Consider the following 6,000-nt stretch of genomic DNA (forward strand, 5'->3'; position numbering starts at 1 on the left):
AGAATACTAAGTCCAAATTTCCAAAAGTGACACACTCTCCTTTGAACAACCTAAAGCTGCTGTTTTTGTCAGTTACTTACCGTTAAAATAAAAAGCAAAACTTTAAACAACATTACTAAGCGTCTGGCTATAGCGAAAATGATGATACACTTAAAATAAACAAAAAATATTTCTATTGATTTGACAGAAATTTCCCATAAAGTAAAGATTGACGATACCATTGGAGGGATAAACATTGATTATAAGCGGAAGTTACAGCTTTCGCAAGTTTATGTTCAGGAAGTATTTTATTTACAACAACTCAGTATGAGTTTCTTCTGGTTAAATAACCTGAAAAATGATAAAGCTACATACTCAGTCTATCAAAAGGAAAATAAACAAAAGGGCCGAATGGAGTATGATCATTTACTTGCACCAAGATCAAGAAAAATATGTCCTCTTCTAAAAAAATATAATATTCTTATAAAAATATGTCCTCTTCTAAAAAAATATAATATTCTTATAAAAATATGTCCTCTTCTAGAAAAATATAATATTCCCATAAAAATATGTCCTCTTCTAGAAAAATATAATATTCCCATAAAATAATGTCCTCTTCTAGAAAAATATAATATTCTCATAAAAATATGTCCTCTTCTAAAAAAATATAATATTCTCATAAAAATATGTCCTCTTCTAAAAAAATATAATATTCTTGTAAAATTATGTCCTGTTCTAAATAACTTCGTGCTTTTTCCAATAAATAACATTAAAGACTACAAGAACAGGTGGTAAAAAATGAACTCAGTAGAAGCTTCTGGAAAAAATGTATCAAAAGATTAGAAAATTTTTATTTGAAGTTTCTTAATTTTCTGAAATGGCCCATAATATAAATAGTCCTGGATTAATGTTTGCAAAACATCGACAGTCGACCAATTATTTTTAAAATTCTTATTATTGGCATGGTTGTTCAACAGAAAAAAAAAATTGGAAAGACTTTTGCCACACAATAAACTGATTTAAAACTAATGAGGATGTACCAACTTTAGGAACGGAAAATCAAAAAGTAAGAAAAACTTTTAATGTTTAAAAATTTTATTTACAAAATTGTATAAGAAGTATATATATATATAAGGTATACATAAGTTGCAATAGAAAATCTTACTTAACAAAATAAAGCGTACAGGGTGTATATTTTTAGAGATACTTATGTAGATATAACAAAGATTTTTGTTATATCAACATAAGTATCTGATCTTAATTTTCTAAATGCCTATTTAAAAAGTTATACTTGCTCATTCAAGAGGAGGTTATTGCTACTCAGATTATTGGCTTACATTTTTTTTTATATTTTGGTAAAAGATTTTTTAATTATTTTAAGAACTTATATTTCCAAGAACTAATTTTACTTACCTTGCTAATATCTCTTTTGCAATGTATCAATTTTTTGGTCACAATACTAAAGTTTTTGCATTTTAAGTTTTCTTTTTTTCCGATCTCGTTTACATATTCAGGAAACTTCTTATTCTGGAAACATTTCCTGATATATTAGTTACTATATTTTTACATTTTAAAAAAAGCAAACAAACAAAAAGCTGCACATAAAAATGTTTTCTAATAACAATTAAGGTAAAAATTTCAACGTTAAAATCTTGCTGCCTAGTAAAACTATATTATTGAATTTTTACTGGGCAGTAAAATTTTAAAAACAATAAATTAAAAACGCTACACCGGCCGCCAAATTAACATATCCCTTGATTTTGTTTGCAGATCACTTAATAATAGCAACAACTTTTAAGAACGTTCTAAAGTAGCTTAGAGTGTCAGATCTCCCAGAGGACGGTGATCTTAACTAAATAGAAAACAAGGTTTAATACTTTTCAGGGGCGTGTCTAGGGGATGTCTGCTACGTCGCTGGACATACCCAAAATATGTATATGTATATATTTTTTCACAACTTCAATATTTCGTTGAATAAATATGATGCGTCGGTAGATAAAAGCAAATAGAGCGAATAATTATAGCAAACTAAAGCAATAGTTAAGCACACTATACAAGGTTAATTGTTCGAACGGATGGTAAGAAGTTATTAATCCGGGATAACAGTTAGATTTACGGTTTAGCATTTTATTATAGTGCTTGTCAAATCGAGAACGGTCTAAAGTTTACCTAAAAAAAAAAAACGATTTATATATTTAAACGGAGGTTGTTTTAATTTTTGACTTAAACAAATTAATAAAAAACTTGAATGGACATACCTTTTTTTATTAAATTATAAAGTACTTCATTTTTAAAATATTTTCTTTTATTAATTTAAAAAAAATAAAAGTTGTTATTTCTTAGAGAACAAATTCCGGACTTCCCTTTTTAATTACACCCTGAGTAAAGTTTTAGTCAAATTCTATTGATATTTATCATCAGGAGGAGAAGGCTGTAATTAACAACAAGCATATATCAAAATACATCAATGGACATCCCCAATTATTTTATACAAAGCTGTGTATCTTTTTAATTACTTGCATTTTAAACAATATAAAAAGAAAGAAAGGGTTTTAAACATTAAAAATTAAATTTGGACTTCCCTTAGTTCATACACCCTGTTTGGTATGTATTTCGCGAGGTTAGAATTATTTTGTTCTATCTCCAATTTTAAAAGTTAGGAGAAAATGAGTTATTAATTTTAGTTAATATAAATAACTTTTAAAATACGCATTATTTTTTAATTTTTTTTTCTAAATAAATTGCTTAAACATAAATTATTTAAAGATAAGTTATTATTTCTTTAAAAATAAAAGCTAAAACTTTAAACAATTTTTACTTTTAGAAAAAATTAAAAACTTTCTCCCAACATTTAAACTTGGAGATAGAACAAAATAATTCTAACCTCGCGATTTATTTAACATTTCTTAAACATTAAATTTAGACTTCATGTAAGAATAGGTCTCGTGTAATTGCTAACGTTGGTGCTGACTATGGTTATCATCATTTTCTTCTAAAAATAGATAGTGTGCGAAGCGATGATGCTTGATAATGGTTAGCATCATGTGCGATAAAATATCGGGCGATTGCTTAGCCGTCTTACCTCATATATGCGTTTGTCATGAGGAAGGGGGAGAGGGGGGATGCTAAAATTTAACATTTTTGGGGAGGGGTTAAAATTGCGACTTACCCAAAAAAATTCCTGTACACGCCCCTGCTTTTATTTTTTAAATCTTTACTTTAGTTCAATTCTAAATTCGCAAAATACTGTTAACATTTCACTAACAAAATATTTCACAAGTATAAAGATTGATAAAATACAGAGTTAGAAAAAAACAAAAAAAGCTAAAGTTTCACTTTGAATTACTAATTTACTATCAACTTAAATTTATTTAGTTTAAACGATTTAATTATTAGTAGTGCCATAGGTTTTTGTCTTTAGATAGTTGCATTTGAGGATAGTGAGAGATATGAGAGGATAGTAAAATGGGGAAGGAATGAGCCGCTTTCAATCAAAGTTTAAACTCTTAAGAAGATTCGTAGCTAACAACAAGATTGATTGGGTTCTCAAGCCAAATTTCAGACAATATCGTTACTTTGCAAATTTTTTCTTGAGTGTGCCTTTTAGCAGGGCACCTTTATGTTATTGTCAAAAACTCTTTTTTTTTTATAATTTAAGCAGATAGATTCGATGACTTCAATGCCAATTACATATTTCATACCAGAAACAACTGGAGAAGAAGCTCCAACAATCTGCTTCATTACTTATCTAAAAGTGAAAGAGAAATGATCATCACTGTTTAATTCAATTTATGCTAACAACTTTTATTTCGGATATGCCTCGATTTTAATTACGCTTCAATTTCATGAATAACTTCTCTCCAATTTGGCTTGTATTTTTTTGCAGAATACACTGGGTGTTTAGTAACGCATTATAAACTATAAACACTTTGATATACCAAAAAAAAAAAAAAACTTCGCTGTATTCACTGTTAAAGTTTTCAATTACATTGTAGACAATACCAAGTTTTTCCACCGACTAATCCTATTCGATTTATAGTTCCACATTGACTTTGACAGTAGTGCATAGAAATGAGTTAGGTATAAACCGTTTACGGGCACACCACTCTAAAAGTTGTCTCTAGATTGCAAAAACTTAATTGGGATACATAGAGGGGTTTTGCTTGCTCGAAGATTAGACTACGTATTTTCTCAGTCTCCTGCTCTTCAGAAGGAAGACCATTAGAAAATGGGAGTTTCAGATGCTACAGCCAGTATGAGGAAAACAATCACGGAAAGCAAAGAGTTTACTGATCTTCTAACCTGTACTGGTCATGTGCTCAACACTTTTTAACAAAGACTGTAGAAAAATCATAAAGGCTTAATGCTGTAATTAAGAAATGTAAAAGATTTAGTCAAAGGACCGACCAGAATTTACTGGAATGACAGGGCATCAAGAAATTGTGTGTGGCAACAAAGCAGATTTTCAAAGTTTGACTTAAATTTCTACAGTATTTACAACATTTTACCGTATCTGGCGGAATGTAAAAGATGCTCTTTACGTACAGTACTTTATAAAAGAATTTGAGAAAAGAATACATAATAATTGCTTTGAAGCATAGCCGCCGAGAGAAACTTCGGGTCCTGGGCGAATTTTCTTAACAAGCCTTCATTATGATCAATCATTTACCTAGGACTGCCAGAAGCGTGCTCTGGCCTTTTAAAATTAAAAATGAAAATTAAATCTTTTTAAAGTCAAAACTATTTAAATCTTTTAAAAGTTAAAATTTGGAAAAGTCTATGAAAAACAATGTTAAACACTGTTTCATAATAGAGCTTTGCAAGCCTTTCGATTCGCAAACAAATTAATAACTTCTTTAAAATTACTTTTCATCGCCGTTTCGGCTTCAATAGATAAAAGTCCTAAATCGCTTAAACGATTTTGTGTGATTGTTGATCTTAATAAGTTTTTATTATTTTCAACACACCAAAAAATCTTTCTGCTTGGGCAACTGTCACTGGAACTGTGCAAAATAGCCTTATTGCAATTATAATGTTTGGAAACAGCACATCCACCTTGTTTTCTTTAGTTTCATTTAATAATTCAACGCGCTGAAGAGAACTATTTTATATATTAGCATCATAAATTAGTTTTAAATGCAGTAGTTCATCTCTAAGATGATTTAAAAAAAAGATCTTTTTCATACATTTTTTGCAACTTTTCACACTTACTTTGTATTTCTTGATCATTTAACTTACGGAGCAACCATAATACATTGAGAAAATATTAAGAAAATATTTTTTTTTCTGTATTAAATCTTCTTATCATATTTTCAATAATGCAATCCATGAAAACATTAAAGAAAAAATTCTAAATTCTTTTGTCGGCGTCCTTTTCAACTTGTGTACTGTTTTTTTCCTTTTAGTATATTTTCCTCCTGAAAATTTTGTGTTTATCTGTAAAGATGTGCCCAGCAAACTATATTCATGTATCCTACAATCTACATTAATTTTAAGTAGTATCCCAACTATCTATCATTGTATTTAATTCCACATAAAAGACATAAATTGGTTATTCCTACATCAACTGTTGTATTGCGAGCTTATAAAGCAGTACTTCTGTAGTTTGTAGCTGCAAGAACTTTGTGCTATATTTTTGCCATGAGTAAGCATTCAAAAGGTTCCATATATTTTTTTATTCCGTTATGATTTGATCGATTTTCTGACGTTAAGCTTAGTTCCATAACATTTAATTTCATTAACTTTAAGCAAATGGTGCAACACTTTCAATTTTTGCAGATCACCCTGAATTTTACAGAGTGCAAAGAACATCCAGCATTAGTTCTTAAATTTCCCATCTTTGTGGGCTACTACTAAATATATTGTATATATTTTTTGTATAGTGCCAAAAAATCTTACAACTTGAATACAAGATTTTGCTGTATGAACACCAAGTAAGTTTAAACTATGACATGCACAAGGAGAAAATATAGCCAATGAATTAAAATGAAAAATGTGAGCTTGTGCATCTTTACATGATCC

The sequence above is a fragment of the Hydra viridissima genome, unplaced genomic scaffold, assembly GCF_058129835.1.
Source record: "Hydra viridissima isolate aposymbiotic clone 2 unplaced genomic scaffold, HvirCarnegie_v1 scaffold_5, whole genome shotgun sequence".
Classification (NCBI taxonomy): domain Eukaryota; kingdom Metazoa; phylum Cnidaria; class Hydrozoa; order Anthoathecata; family Hydridae; genus Hydra; species Hydra viridissima.